Here is a 16,891-nt window from a genome sequence, read left to right as displayed (position 1 = left end):
AGGGTGGATGAATTAGAGACATAAGACACAATTAAATGTAAACCCGAGTCCACTTCCTGGCATTACATGCTGAAATAAGTAAATCCAATCTAGATCGTTGAAATTTTGATTTTGTAAATAATTTTGTAAGAAAGCTTGATACAACCCAATAGCTTCCTAATTCGTGGAATCGTTAAAATTACATTCACAATTTCCGGTTTCCGATATTCTGCCGAAAACGTGAAATCCGCTGGTTGAGAGTCGAGAACGTTGTTGAAGGTCGCCGCGCCGCGAAAAACTCGATGCGTTCGTCGATAGGACGCGTGTCTATCCACGGCTGCGTGCGGTTTCGACAGTGACCTATTTCCCCTTGTAATTCGTGGAAAACAATGCGAACGGCACGGGTCCGCGTTTCGGATTAACGAACAGGCTGATTAGAAACGTGTTCCCCACCCCAGTTGGCGCGCGTGCCCGCTTTCTGGGGTAATTCGCACCAGCGATCGTATACGGCCCTGTGACGCGCCGCATGCCGCATTCCGCATCGTCTGCATCGCACGTATGCACCGCTGCTACACGGATGCACAGGCGCCGCAGGAGCCGCAAATGTGCTCCGCCACCCCGTTGCACTCGCGCAAGGATCACCCGCCGATAACGTCTTATCGGTGTAACGACTCCGAAATAAATATCAATTGGATTAATAATCCTTGGTTCGCGCGCCACGCGAATTGCAAACCGCGTCCTTCGTGGATGCGCTTTCATTCGCGGAACAGAATCTCAGCGGCACCGAAAGATATTCGGACACCTTCTAAAACGAAACAACTTTGTTAAGATTGCACTGAATCGCTTGGAGTTTTTTGAGATGTTAGAGGTACTATCTATTTTAATAGATAATGTCTGGGAACTTCAATCGACTGGAATGACAAACAAATAAAGAAAATTGTATTCATTATTTAAATATAATAAATGTAAATAAATTCGAAATATAATACAATATGTATTATGTATCCGATTATAATTATATATTTCATTTGTTTACCTGATTATAATTATATATTTTATATATTTTTCCGAATGTCCTTGGCGGTTAAGTGTTGCGTCTGAGCCTAGTAAACGAGAAAAAATTTGTCTTATTTCTTCTTTTACTGTTATTGATATCATAAAACTGTTTCAATGTAAATCGTTTTTATAAAATTCTTTATGCAGACATATATTATGATAAAAATTGTACGATGTTTGAATAAATTCGATTTTGTTAAATAATGTTATTAAAACAAGATTAAAGAATGAATTTTGTACTATTGTGGTAGTATCTTTCTCATTAATCTTTACTTGCGTTAAATATTGTAAATCGTTTCCATTTCCGTTTACTGCGGTGATTAAAGTATCACGTTGTTATAGGAAGTCGTCTCTTTTCCGACCAAAGCGCACGGTGTATGAATTTAGAATAATCTTTTAAGCAAACAAATGCTGAGGCTAAATAAGCTCAGGAATTAATAAAATATTAACAGAAAGGTAATCGTGTCAGTAATATTGTGCAACAGCATCAAATGCTCACATTGCGAAAGGACCTCAATTGCTAACCTAATGAAAGAATATTATCTAGCATATCTCGACATATGTTATGTTTTTCCATAAGCTACACGTTTTATAGTCCGAGTTCTATAATTTATGCAATCGTGTACTTTACGGTTCGGGCGGTAGCATTTAATAAATAATGTTGTGATAATTATGAGATTAATGCGGCGTTCTTGATGCTACTTTCGTTCTGGGTGATTAACTGTCGCAAGCGGGAATACTTGGCGTTTTACGAGCACTGTGTCAATCTACAAGTAATGAAACTGTTCGACGCTAACTCCCAGCGAAAGTTATTAAAACTTCTGCGTCCTTATGATCACCCACGTATCGACTTTATTTGTCTTATGGATCATTTGTTAAGTAATCTTTCAGTTTGTTCTTCAACAAATCTCAAATACTGTGCACGAACGAATAGCATTAGATGATTGGCCAATTGTAATGTTACTTATCATTGAATTTTTTCATCGATAGAAATATGTACCACATATTAGAATGGTCAGCGTGGGTCGAATGTGGCGGTTGCGACGTCGCAAGAAACGTGAACACTGGACTGCGGATTTTTATGCATTCGCAGCAAGTGTAGATTTTAAAAATGCAAGAATACGTATAAATTGACAAGTTCCGAAAGCGTTTTTATTCTTCCTTTTTTTGCAACGAGCATTCTTTTAATCAACGAGGAGGGAACATTCCTTTAATTCTAATTTTTCTATTTTTTTGTATATTTTGTATTTTTGACGTATCAAAATGAGAATTAACAAAAATGGGCAAGTGCAATACAGAACAGAAAAGACATCGGAAGAATTGAAGGATGTTGTTACATTATTTTCAAGTTATTAAAACTATTAACAGAAGAGCTTTTATTTACTGGCTTGTACAATTGATGAAAATCATTACACGTACAGTGGATATTTGTGACAATTTCTGTATTGGAATAATTTTTCAGAAAACTGCAAACTACAATTGGAAACTTATACTGTATTCTGCCCCGAGATTTATGTCCACGCTTTATAATTTATGTTAGGGGGTAAGGATCGCCGTAACGAAGGTCAAAGGGGAGCTACGAGTGACCATCGACCATTAGAAGGCGACCGTAATCGAGGGTATCGGGTATTCGATCGGTGCTCGCGTTCGCAGCCAGTGCAGCTCGCAATTGCAGCTCGTTATCGAACTGCACACGTTCGACAGCCGTGGAACAGGCTTCATAAAAAACAGCAGTTAGCGACGAATTACGAGATAAAGCCCGGTCGCGAGATCGCCGACAGCCTTTCAATTTTTATCCGCGAGTTTATCCCATTGCGAAGTCTTGTCATGCTTATTCCATCTGTGCCCATGTTGCTTTTAGTAAAGAAATGTTGTCGATAAATCATGTCCGTGACATTCCGAACCAATGTGACAGTTTACATCGGTTTCAAGATGGAAACGGGTATTTTCGATACTTTGTTAATGTAACAATTGGATGTCGAATTCTGAAATTCGTGTATCAAAGAATTCGTGCTACTTGAAACGAGGGACTGGTACAAAAGTTAGGGCTACGTTTTGCAACCCTTTAATAGGTTAAATAAAATGGCGTACAGATCAAATAGTTTGTCCGCCATTTTATTTGATTTATTTCTTTACTTTTCATTCAATATAAAAGGTATAAAACAATCCTCGATTAGACTTACATTTAATGGTAAATAAATAATTCAGTTTAAAGTTCGTTCAGTTATTTGATAAACAAAGACTCCGCAGTATTAGAACGCAGCAATTTGTTACTTGTTTCTTCGTAGCCAGTATTACTGTATCAGTATTACTAAGCACATTTGAAGTTTTTACTTGAATTGTACATTTCCTTCAGCGAAAGGATTCGCATGCAAGCAGTAGAAATTGGTGTGTACAGTCCAGTTTGTCTCAGAGAGTGCATTTTAGAATAAAAATTCAAGCCTCGACTATGAATTAATTGGGTCGATTTCAGACACGGACTCCACCAAATTAATTTCTTCCTTTCAGTATTAATTCTGGAATATATTCAGGACTCGTACCTATATCATTAAATTCTTGTCTTGATAGAGTTTTCTGCTGGATCGATTATCTTTAAGGTTTGAATAGCTCCTGCAGACCTTATTTCTTTGACAGATGATAATATACTGCTAATAACAGTTTAAATTCTAAAGAGTTTCTATGTTTTCGCGGCTTCGACAAGTCTTTATCGCTCTTATTAATCTGATACGATGAAAACTACCATCCAGACTTACCAAAAGCGACTTCCAAAATTAAACCTAAACAAATATGCAAATCCAAATGGTCGATGCATAAAAATTAGCGAACCGGCCCCCCGGTCTCCCCAACTGTTACTTTCGTTCGCCACCCACGCCATTCTCGTTTCATCCCGATCCTTTCTCTTTCGTTCAGTTCCTTTCTCTTATCATTACGATGCAGGTCCGCGGCGCGGCCATTAATTATTGCTCTCATTGAGCGATCGCGGCGTCGGTACTGCACCTGTCTTTGTTCCGGGCTATCTGCCGCCGTTGATCCAATTTCGGCGGGCCCGGACCCACCTCGCAACGTGTATCACAGCCGTGAGAAATTATTAATGAAGCGTTACCGTACGAGAACAGGGGACCGGGCGAATTATTTGGCCGATAAATCAGCCGCGTTTTCGGTGCCCGGAGCCCGTTGCTCGCCACTGCAACGAATTAACACGCATCGCGGACCCACGATTGAATTTATCGTCCCGTGATAGCTCGCAAGCGCGCGAATCCCGCCGCTGCAGTTTGAGACGTCCATGATAAAATATCGACCACCCGTTCCCGCGCATCGTAGCCGGATTTTCGAACGAATTTCGCCGCCGAATTTCCGCTGGAAAAATATTTCGCAACGCCAGCGTCTTAACGCTTTGGTAAACTTGGAAATTCGTTCTGATTGGAATCCATTGGGTTATTTTTTAAAGAGAAGAATTGAAAAGAGAGGGAGAGGGAGATGGAGAGGGGAGAGAGAGAGAGAGAGAGAGAGAGAGAGAGAGAGAGAGAGATCTACAATTGCTATAGTACGTCTAGTGTTTCCTATTGTTGTATCATTGAACAAGGCGTTTTGATTGGGTGTCTTCTATGGGCGTTATGAGCGTCGCTACAGTAATTTTGAAATTGTCCTACATATCCTTACAAATCGATAATACATATGATGACACGAAATAACTGCATATTCGGCACTGCATGATTTTTATATTTAATTTTTATAAAACAATGTTTTGAACTAATCAAATAGCGTATGCTGTCTGTGTTACGGAAGCTGTGTTTATTTGCTTAATGTAGCACTATCTGAATACTAGATAAATTCTCATTTCTATACGTTACAAAAATTAGAATCAAAGAAAGATTTCTCTCGTCAACTAAAAGATGACACATTGTTTACAATCGATAAAAATGCAATTATTTTATTTTAGAAATCTGCACAAGCCATAAACGCATAAAGATCCGTCGCCTATTAATTACCAATTGTTTAGGTCACTGCTATATTATCTGACAAATCTTTTAAATCGGTTGACGATGCTCGAAAGCGGACGAAGACGACGCGCGCTAATCGGGATAGCGTAATGCGCGAAAACTGTTGCAATATGAACCGAAATGCGGATACCTAATAGCCATACGCATATTTGTTTCGCGCGATACAGCTCTTATGAACGTCAACACTATAATTTAATTCTTGTTTCTTTTATATACATATATATTTGATACCATGTACTAAAGAAAACAACGCTTGAGCAATCAGTATTTTAAAATATAAATTATATTACTGTAAATTCTACGTACTAAATAACAAATATTTGTATACATAAACAATATTTTAAACGAATCGTGACCGAGTCTCGCGGCGTAATTGTAAGAACTAAACCACGACCTGTACTCCCTGGGTCATACTCGTGATGTTTGTGTGGGAAAGTTCAAATGAAAAATAGCGAAGAAATTCAAAGAGTTAACAAATAATATTATACTCCCTTCGACTCATCAGAATTATTAAGAAGAAAAATTAATGTCTGCGCAACTCCTGCATCTTAAAATGAATGCAGACAGTTTTCATCTTTTCTTATTAATTCAAAAATTCTCTAAATAGATTGATGTATTCACGTGTACCGATCACACTTGTAATAATGTAATGAAGCGTAGATCGCTATTAATAAAAATAATAGAACAGCAAATAAGAACCGAGGTTGGAATTAATGTAAATTGATCATGTAAATTAAGGGAACGAGTGACACTCGTCGTTGGCATGCAAAGGGTTAATTCTGCTATATTTCTAGGCTATTTTGTAACGGTATTATACAGGGTGTCCCAAAATTATGATACTTCCTGGAAATAAGGGGTTCCGAAGGTCATTCGAAGTAACTTTTTCCTTTACGAAAATGTTCTCCGAGGCATCGTTAACGAGTTATTAACGAAAAACAGTGACCAATGAGAGGCCAGCTCGGCTGGCGCGAGACGACCCAGCCAACGAGTCAGTTCCGCTCATTAGCTCGGCCGCTTAGCGCCAGCCGAGTGCTCGTCTCCCATTGGTCACTGGTTTTCGTTAATAACTCGTAAACAGTTAGCGGATTGCATTTCCGCTAAGGAAAAAGTTACTTCAAATAACCTCAGGAATCTCTCATTTCCCGGAAGTACTATAATTTTGGAACACCCTGTATAATTCTTCGAGGTCGTTATGCTGATCGAATTCGTGAGCAGCAGCTGTCCGTTTTGGCAAAGATTTCCCTGGCGTATCGTTCAACAAGCAACACAAGGCGGGCATTTGTATCGACGAGCTCGTGACGCGAATGCAAACCTTCCGCGGATACGATGCGGAAGGATCGTCTTCTTCTTCTTCTTCTTCCTGCTGCTTTTGCCAAGAAATTCATAGATATCGAGTTTAGAAACTTTCACTAGGGGAATCGGCGATCGGCTGGTGGCAGCTGGAACTTTTAATAAAGCGATCGCAAATCTCTCTCGTACGGAGATGAGGCGGGCTCGAAGACAGAACTGACCCCTTCGACGTAACTTTCTCTTTCAATCGAGCCACCCTTCAACCTCCGACCGCGTTTCCTTCGATTATACGCCCCGTAGGGGTATTTGTTCGAATAGTTCGCCGAACTATTGACTTTGATAATAATGTTAGGGCTTAAGGAGGAAGTTCGAACGATGTCGGCGAAGTTGAACGAGTCGCTGATCGATAAAGAGCTGCTCGTACCCTCCCACCACCATGCCCCTTTGCGAATTTTAATTTTACGGTGTCTCCGCGACCCTCTTCAATGGCCCTCGTGCCCCACCAATTTCTTCCCTTAACCCCATGTACCACTGAACAGTTACACGATGATGCGGAAGAGTTGCATGATGGTGAGTTGGACGGATCGCTTGCCATAGTTTGACAAGTCTGACTCGCGATGGAAATTTCTACCAATAAACTGTTAAGTAGGAATGTTATTTTGTTGTTTTAAGTCGGAATGAAATTCTGTTGTTATCAGTATTGTGTCTTTAGAACGTGTTACGGTTGAAAACTGGACAAAATATGTCGAACATGTTGTTCAAGTTATCGAACATAAATTTCGGCAGTTGGGGCACAATATGGATACATTAACTGAATCGTTTATGATTAGGATAAATTCTGATAGTTCAAACGCAGGATCAGAATAAAATTTATGTTTATATGTAACAAGTAGATAAAGTAAATGTAGAAATGTACGTATCTTAATTTGTACTTTTATAATAATATTAATAATATTAATAATAAAATAATACTAATAATATTAATAATAAAATAGTACTGATATATTAGATTTATATTTCTTGCTAATTCTCATCGATTTTTGTTTCATTAATTAAGGGACTATGATATTATGAACATTTTGGAGCTGATATTCGACACTTAACGAGTTAAGTATTCAAGTAAATGTAAGTATACTCTATAAATATTTTTCTTTTCCTTCTAAGAAATGATTCCAAACGAAACGGTTCTAATTATTGTAACTGTGAAGATTAATGAAGATTAATACTAACTCATTCCATCAAGCAAGGATGAACTGTTTGAATGAAAAGGGCAACCTCTTGCGATTTTTTCACTTTTTGTTGGTTTTTAAGTTTTAGAGTGCGATGTGTATAAAAACTCGAAAATGATCTGTCCAATGAATTTTACGCATTATCTGAAAAAGTAATGTTCATAATATCTTTGACATATTAAAATTTATACAGTAGTTCTATTACGTATCTGCAGATGTATTGCAGATAGAATTTTGAAAAATTTCTCGATTTTCATTAACTCGAATAAAAATGCCAGAATTATGTTCAAAGATGTATGAATTTGCTAGCAAAATGACTCGCTTAGGATTGTATCATTCAGAAGAATAAGTAACGTTCGTTTTAACGAACATGCTCACCCCACTGTTTTACTTTCCACAGTATTTTCGATATCAATATTGTATTTTCTGGAATCGTTCAAATATTTAATTGAACCATTCAATTCTGCGATCCCACAGTTTTAATATGAACATTCTACCACTTCAAACGCGATATTAATTTTAGTACTATTTTCATTTTGCGTGTTTCTACACCGTTTAAATAATATCTTTGTCGAGTGTAAATACATTTTATATCAAATGCTATGCAACTATACACATGTAAATGTTTTCAATGAAGTTATCACGTGTGAAAGACGAACACATATGGGCCAAACACCGAATACGAACACAATACAAATCGACTTAATTTTATTTTCTAAATTAAATACCATAGGGGAGCTGATCAGTCAGCTTTTTCTGTTCCGATAACTTAGGGGACAAATACGCAATCCCCTAATACTCTCTTAGACGAAAAATCGTATTAATGTCTTTTTAAAATTCAGCCGCCTTTTGTTCAGTTGAACGATTCATATAAATGATTTACATTATACGATTTACATGTACTATAATTCTGTGACGTTCCAACAATTTGTAACACACCGAATGTTCACCTTCGAAGTTAGGAGATAAACATGATCGTAAGTCCTTTTTAAACGAAAAATCGTATTAATGTTTTCTTGAAATTCAGATTTGTAGCATACCAAACCTGTCGACTTTCCATATCTAATTCAATTAGACAAGCATAGAAAAAGTATTTAACAACACTTTATTTGGTCCTGCTTATATTCGTCCATCATTTGCATTCTTCAACTAAAAGTTCAAGTCAAGAGGAAACTACGTAACAACTATGCTTCTAATAGGGTAGTTCTTCGACTCGGAAGACGACGCAAATATTTTTTCGCATCAGTGTGTATGAAGATCGATGGTCCCGCTAAAATGATGATTATAGCAATCAACAGCAATCGTTCCGATCTGCTCCTCGAACGGTCCGAGACGGTGGAGCGCGTGCTCCTCGAAAACTCGTGACAAATTGGAGCCAGGGTTGAAGATTAATCGGGAAAAGTACTATGTCCGATGCTCCTCATTCGTTTCAGTGCACCAAATTCGTTCCGCCGAAGATCATCCTGCTTCGTCGACAATAACAGATCCGAGAGTCGTCCTGTACGCGCCACCTTTTCTCTTTTTTCTCTTTTCGTCTTTCTCATATTTTCTCCCCCCCTCTCTTTCTCTCCCTTTCTCTGTGGCCCTCATTTTCTACTCATCCTCTCTCTCTCTCTCTCTCTCTCTCTCTCTCATATTCACCCTCTTTTTTTCTTTTTCTCTCGCTCTCTCTCTCTTTTTCAGTTCCTCTCTCCCCCTCTTTTTCTGTTCCCCTGTGCTTTTTCTCTCTCATACTTTCTTCGTCTCTCTTTCTCTTTTCTCTTATTCTCCCTTTCTACCTCTCTCCTTCTCTCTCATTTTTATTCTCCCCTAGTTCGTGACGCAAACAGTCCGAACCGTGATTCCATTGTATTTTGTATCCCTCCGTGGCACGGGGTCACAAACAAAAAACCCCTGCGGGGGGGTCGAAGGATGCCTGGATGTGCTCATTGTCAAGCAATTTATCCTGCATTCAGGTTGCGACCGATACGTAGAATCCTTTCCTGGGGCGTGTTCAGTCTCGCGTTCTGGAATGGCTTTTTATTACGGTGTTTAATTCGCTATGGTTTCGTCGTTTGGTACTGTGGCCTCGTAATTCCGCTCCATCGAATGCGTTGAGGGTGATTCGGTGCTACGGTCACCGACATATGCTCGCTTTTCTTCCGATGCAATTTTCGTTTCATTCATCTCTAACGATAGATCTTCTTTATCGATGTAACAAGAATGCATCTATTCAGATTTTTAGCACCGCGGTTGCACAATTCTGGCGCAATCGGAATTAAATGTTTTGAGACTATCCGAATTGGTCGAGGGAACGTAAGTGTTTGGATAATAGATCACATAAAGGCTAAAATCAATCTTTATTGTACAAATCAATAAAGATTGGTTGGAGCTGGATTTATTTACGTTGGTCTATTTGCACGTAAAACGTGCTTGGATAATAAATAATTAGATATTGGAAGTATAATAATAATAAATTAGAAGTATAATAATTTAATATAATAAATTGGAAGTATAATAATTTATTAATGTACGTAAATCAAATAATAAATGCGCGATATACGTAAAATAAGTGAAAATAATAAATAATAATACATTTGCACTTATGATGTATTAACTCATCTTCTTAGAACTTGTACAAAATACTATGAAACTGCATACACATTAGAAGTTTACCTGTCACTAACTCAATCGTATGCTTGGTACTGCGGCAAAACCAAAGATCTCCGCGTAATGGAAACTGCAGAGTTGAATGCAAGAGATCCAGCTAATCGAATATTCTTCAGGTCTCGCAGTTAGTTAAGCTCCGCATCCTTTGAAGATTATGTTCCAAGCAATTGGCTTAAAAATCGCAAGCTCTCTGAGACGTACCTGAAGAGGTCAATCCGATCGATCCATGAATAACAATTTATGAAATTATTTCTCGTTACTTGCGCCTGACAATATATCGTAACAGAGTCGAGCGAATGATCCAGATAGCAGCTGTGAATGAAGCGGCTCGATCTAGATTCTGCTTTTCCAGTAACCGTAGGTGATACGATGGTCCAATGGGAATGCGAGTTCATCGAAAAGGAGAATATCGACGGAATTTTCAAGCTGCTCGGCTGCTTCGAACGTTGAAATTCAATCGGGTTTATTAGCGCAACTCGCAGCTGAGGAGCTTCCGTTCGCTAATTACTGCGTTAAGTCCATTGTACCGGGTCCACGGTAATTTTATCGCTGCACCCGGGAAACTTTGCACCAGACGTTGGCGGAAGGACTGCACACCGGTTTCCCGGGGTAACGCGTTTCGAGGATTCTTTGTTTCATTGTCGATAACTCCCCTTTCGAAGAACCATTGAAACATTGGACAATTTTTCATCGATTCGGAACAGAATTTTCCGTAGTCGCCGAAGAATTCGCAGAAAATTGTTCTCGTTTGAATCTCACTTTTGCAGAAATTAATTTCGTAATACCAGCTGTAGATCATTTTAGCTTTGGTTTCGTTGTATTTTGAACAGTTTGGTGCGTTCGCTATCAGCGACTGTTACGGTGGAATTTTTTTCTAATTATAACTTTCTATTCAATGCAACATATGGAATGTTGATTAAATTGTAAAAAGCAATCAAACTCAATTTTATATAAAACACGAGAGAAAATATTAACTCGGAACTGTACGTACACACATCCTAGAATCAACTGATACTGTTTCATTTATGGTAAAATATTCTCTATAAGGGTAGTTTTGACGATGCTTAAGAACCGGAATTGGAAACCGGTTCATTCTGGTTCCGTAAAATTCGAAAACCGGTTCTTCGATTCCGAATGAAAAATACCAGTTGTAGATTAAATCGTTCGAAAACGAGGCTGTTAATAAATTAGAAGAATTTGAGAGTATTTATATATTATGTACAACTTAGCGAAATTATTAAGAGAGGCAGTACATTTTTATTTGACTTACGTTCCTTACAATTAACTCAGTTATCAGACATTATTAGTACGTAACAATCGTGCAGCAATAAAAAACGAAACATTATGTAGCAACTGCTCGAAAAATCAATGAATGTTATATGTCTGTACTTTAAACATGTGTTCTTATTTTAATTTTATACAATCTAAGCAATATATAAAATATATAAACAATCTTACTATTGTATCCCTTGTTGTACTGTGTTAACTGGAAAACCAGTTTTTTTTCAACAATTATTAATCCACTAAAAAGCCACTAACAATAACAAATTCTAGCGACTAAAATCTTGTTTTATGAATAACAATTTCAAATCTTTTATGCGAATTCATTGAAACGAACTCTATGAAGTGTGAAACGAACTTTCCGAATAACCTAATAAATTGTTTTGTTTTAACTGTTGGGAAGAGGAGATACGATTGTTCGAGCCTTGCGGCTCGTTTTTATAGTTGTTGACAATCTCAGCGTCAATTAGGGAGAATTTACTGTACTCGGTTGTTCAGAAAGTTCGTTTCACATTTCATAGATTTCGTTCCATCGAATTCACATAAAAGATTTGAAACAAATTTTCCGAACAACCTAATACTACTTTATTAATTAATTATCTCAATAAGCTTTACAATTATCATAAAATTCTTCCATTTTTAATTTTACAGCTACTATCAATCCGGCTTCAATGATTACGCGGTTTTCGCTAAAAATCACAGGTATTTTGCTTTCCAACTCACATATCACATCTTCCGAACAAAAGTTAAAGATATTTCGATGAAATATTTATTGATTTCGATAAGTAATCTCCCTTATCACGGTACAGCAATAAGAAATTTGCTTTCTTAACATACAAAAAAGACTTTTCTCCTGCTTCGAAGCGTTGTGCAACGTACACGCGATGCCTGACAACCGCGAGCCAGGAACCAGGAACCACGATCCGCGAGCAAAGGGTTAAAGCTCGAAACTCATTTACAGATTCGAGCAGCTGGGTTCGGTGGTGGGTTGAAGGTTCTGATCGAAGACGGGTTGAATTCGTCGTCGTTTCGACGTCTCGACGTCGGCGTTCCGCGCCGACAGACGCGATCGCAGGATGGGGCGAGAGAGAGCAGAACGTTGCGCAGGGGGTTTCCGTGCGCGATGCCACAGCCAACCGACTGGTAGCTATCTAGGGGGCTGTTTTCTCCCTCTCAGTTGGCCGCGATTCAGCGCCGGGTGTATGTCCCGCTCGTCGCGGGCTTAGACCGACCGACGCGCGAAACAACGGGAACAGCCAGCGAGATTCGGCGCGTTCACCTCGCTCGAACCAGCCCACCGCGGGGTTATCGGCGTGCTATAGGGTTCACGCGTGTTCAGCCCTCCCGTGGAAACCGGATTCGGTACTGCACGGCAGTTTCGAGGCCCTCGGACCGGGTAACAAATCGATTCAGTGGCGTGAAAGATCCGAGCCGAGCCTCCTTTTCTATAATTCGACCGATCCGAAGCGGACGATCTTTCGTGGGACGCGTTGCCTATCGCGCGATAAGTGACTCGTGATGACAGGATTATTCCCTAAGAAAAGATGCTCGAACTCGAGGACGACGGGCCACCGATGCACGAGATAACCGAGGGACTCCGGCAGACTTCGGCCGCGAGAGACGCGGTCGTCATCGATTAATTAAGCGGCAGTCGAGTGGACAAAAATTACATCAAGGTTGGGAGAACGCAGGCTGTTTCCGGGTGACGCCGCGAGGAAGATTGATTGCGTTAAAGTGGAACTGGTGCACGATCCTCCTCGTTCCCGCAGCCGATCGGGCTGCGTTTCCAGCCCGCGAATCAATTCTCTGCGCGACACCGTTGTGTGCCGGTCGAGGGAGTAACAATTATCTCCCGGTGTCCCCGGGATGGAATTCCGCAGGATCTCTGCGAGTCCTGAGGGCCGGATCAGCAGATAACGGGTGCCCCGAGGAGCTTTCTCTTCCGGTGACCCTGCGGTCGGGAAAAAATCGATGGGAACCAGTTCCCTTTCTCTTCGTCAGCTGCGGGACCCAGTCGCTTGTCACGAAAATCGCCTCTCTCGCTCTCCGGGAGTCATCCGATGCCTCGGACACGGTTCGCCGAATAACAGAATCCTTTTAACGCGTTGAACCCAGGGATCGCTGTAACCTGGAGCAAGCAAGGCGGCCGAGACTTCAGCATGCGTCCGCAGCGAACAATCGATCGCAGCTTCGACAATAATTGGCAAAGCCGATGCGGCAGCCTCCTCCTCGGCGTCTAAACTGCTGCTCGCTCCTTGGTAATGCACCGTGAAACGGTCGCTGCGTGCTCCAAGATCCCGGCTGATTGTCTCGAGCATGAAAGGCACGCGTGACTCCTGAGCAAACCAGGTCGATGTTCCAGCTGCCCGGCTAATTAATACTTGCTAGACGCTGACATTCCGCGAGGAATGATCGGTGTCCCGACGTCGGCTCGCGCGATCTCTGTTCCCGGAAGCTCGTTCGCGAAACAGGAACCGGCCGTTCACCAGTCTTTTTTACGGGCGAGCCATGGTGTCCAGTGACGCGGTCGTTCATCAGTGTCGGCGGAAGGTAGCTCGAAGAGAGCAGAATGCCTGGTCCTAGGATCGAAGAAGTTGTAAATAGTTGTTATGGTCTATGGCGAGAGCTTGTCCCGATTCCTCGGAGAATAGGAAATCTGATTTAATCGTCTCTGGAAATTGACGCGATCCCTGCAAACGGATTTTTATACGTTCCACGGTGACAGCTACTCTCGGATCTACTTTGTTACGCGCGCCGACGAAACTCTGTCGTACCCGTTAAACGAAATTTCTTCGTCCAGCGTTACCTATGTTAGAAACATATAAACAAGGGGCAGGTGTTCTCCTCGCGGAAGGGAAGAATGGTTAACACGATCTGACAATACGGGGAGCCAGACGATCGTCGCCACAGAGCCGTCCGGGGTCGGAACGTGTGTCGAACATGCATGGTTTTAGTAGGTCACCTCGGGGGGAGAAGAAAGTTCATAACTCCGGAACTTGAGGAAGCTCTGCATCAGCGAGTGCGCCGGACGGAAAGCGTAAACAACATTTTGGAAATTCATTCGTTCCCATCGGAGCAGCGGGGAAACGTCGGCGGGAGATATTCGCTCGGATGGATGAAGTTTCCAGGGAGGACCGATTTAAAGAGGACGCCTTTGAACGACCCGGACAATAAGTATTGTGACGATGTTGGAATATCGACGACGCGATCGCGCCGGGATTTATAGAAGACAATTTTTCCCATCGCCTCGACTCGAGAATAAATGTTAAGAGAGCATGAGCGTTGGGAAATCGGCGATCAATTTGCTCGCGCCATCAGAGATATTGTGAATTGATAACGTCGAAGGGGATTCCGTTAATAAAGACGGATGAATAATACCGAGATGTCGGAGGACTGACGGATTTCATGGAGGTCGCATAAGTGGATTTCAGGATCCAGACAATAAAACGACGCTGCTTTCTTTTCGCCACCTCGCGAAGTAACATGTTCCATGACCGAAGAGATGACGGCGAACCGACAATACTGTAGTTTGCATATTTCTCTGCAAATGCAATGCGAGATTGTCTGTATGAACAGAGTATAATGGACGGGTAACGTAGTTTCTTTCGCGACTGAATGGAAAAATAAATCTCCTGAGAGAGCGAATGATGAAGCGGCGATAAATCAGTTCGCGCGCATTCTGGTGAAAGTTCGGAGTGGAATCAAGCATTCGTTGTGACAATAAAATCCTGAACTCCGAAACACAGCGATGAAAAGTCGAGTTGCGCGATTTCGAGCGTGATTGGATTAATCACATAGCAAGCTTCTGGGAAAGATTCTTTTCCGCTAATAAATCAGGAAATATTAACAAAATCGTACCTTGAAAAGACTGTTATAATTCTGTTAACTCTGAGTCTAAAATTATGAGTTTGCAACTGAATCTTGTAAAGATTGCACCATAAATCGGTTTATATCTATGTTCCCAGTGAAGGTTCGAAGTGGACTGAGAATTTAGTCGGACAAAAATATATATAAAATAATCTCGAGAATATCATATTTTGCAAATAAATATTCTGAAATCGTATCTTAAGAAATCGGCGATAGATCGGTGATAAATCGATGATAAATCGGTGATAGATCAGTGATAGATCGGTGATAAATCGGTGATAAATCGGACAATAAGTTCCAAGTGAAGATTTGAAGTGAAACGAAACATTGGTGACCCGCTTTCTCTAGCACCGATGGAAGCCAAAATGGAAAAATAAATATCGGAAAACGTTGTATTATACCTTGAAAAATCGGTGATAAATCGGTTCGTATGTTCCAAGCGTAATTGAAAATATCTCGAGAACGCGTCGAGATAAGGAAATGAACGGGCAAGTGCTTCGGGAGGGGAAGCGCTGAAAAACCGCTGCTGAATTAATTCGCAGGTTCTCGGTGAAGGTTCAAAGTGCAATGGAATCGTTGCGGCGTCACCTTCCGAGTGAACTCTGACGCGGATAGGAGGGTGGGTGGTGCGTCTTGTCGAAACCGGGGCGAGGTGATTAATCGGCACTGCGGATACGTCGGCGAGTCGACGCGACCGGAATCGTCCGCGTGATTCTCATCTGCTTAGACCTTCCTTCGCTGCAGACGAAGAGCTCGCACACGGCCGATGAGGTTCGTGGGCAAGAAAAGAACCCTGTGGAATCGTGGACGAGTTTGTACCGATCGAAACGCACACGTCGAAGCTCGCCATACGCGGCCTAGCTTACCAAGCAACCGCACGAAAGGGTTTTTAATTTTGAAAAAGATGATTTAAACGAAAACGCAGTCGGTCTTTTCTAATTTCAAAGAGTGTGATAGCTGTCGAAATTTTGGAATTATGAATAAATCCATAGAGATCGATACGATCGAAGCCGCAGTAGGGTAGATGTGCAAGTTACTGTGCCATTCAACTATTCGTTTTTTGCAATTTTCGCAATTTTTGTTAAATAAAGCAGTTTCTTTCACTTTCTTTGGGTATTAAACCTCTTTATTAAATTCATTTCTAAATTTCAATTACATATTTATTCATCAAATATATGCATTTTCTTCAAAATTTATCACGATTTTGTTAACATGTAAACAAAATGTTCATTTATCCAGTATTTCTTAATTTTCAACAAGCATTACAGTAAAATCACTCCATATTATATGCCACAAATCTCAAATATTGTCTTTCACATGTCAGGAGAGTAAATAAATTATATTTTTGATTATAATATCCATGATACGTACGATAAAAGTTGTACTTTGTCAAGAAAAAATGCATACTTTCAATGTCTTGAACCTGAATTTCGTTTGACTTAAAACTAATCCGAGTGTGCGCTGTGTGGTCAAGAGGCCCACGGTAACCGACACATCTGCTCTGGGTATGTAATTTTCCTTCGAATACCGGTTTCGCGC

The 16,891-nt window shown here is 40.6% G+C and overlaps 2 protein-coding genes across 2 annotated transcripts in view; one reads left to right on the top strand and one right to left on the bottom strand.

Annotated features, from left to right (window-relative positions):
- The window catches only part of LOC143258734 (mediator of RNA polymerase II transcription subunit 20-like), a 252,598-nt gene that overhangs the window by 10,177 nt on the left and 225,530 nt on the right, over positions 1-16,891 (bottom strand). The gene's annotated exons all lie outside the window — the stretch shown is intronic.
- Positions 12,681-16,891, top strand: part of LOC117218807 (facilitated trehalose transporter Tret1) — a 228,861-nt gene continuing 224,650 nt past the window's right edge. Inside the window, exon 1 of the mRNA XM_033467452.2 lies at positions 12,681-16,123. The gene's annotated coding sequence lies outside the window, so the exon portion shown is untranslated. The remainder of the gene's footprint in view (positions 16,124-16,891) is intronic.

The sequence above is a fragment of the Megalopta genalis genome, chromosome 8, assembly GCF_051020955.1.
Source record: "Megalopta genalis isolate 19385.01 chromosome 8, iyMegGena1_principal, whole genome shotgun sequence".
In the NCBI taxonomy this organism is placed as follows: Eukaryota; Metazoa; Arthropoda; class Insecta; order Hymenoptera; family Halictidae; genus Megalopta; species Megalopta genalis.
Note: the sequence above shows the minus strand (reverse complement) of the source record. Positions and strands in the feature narration are given on the sequence as shown.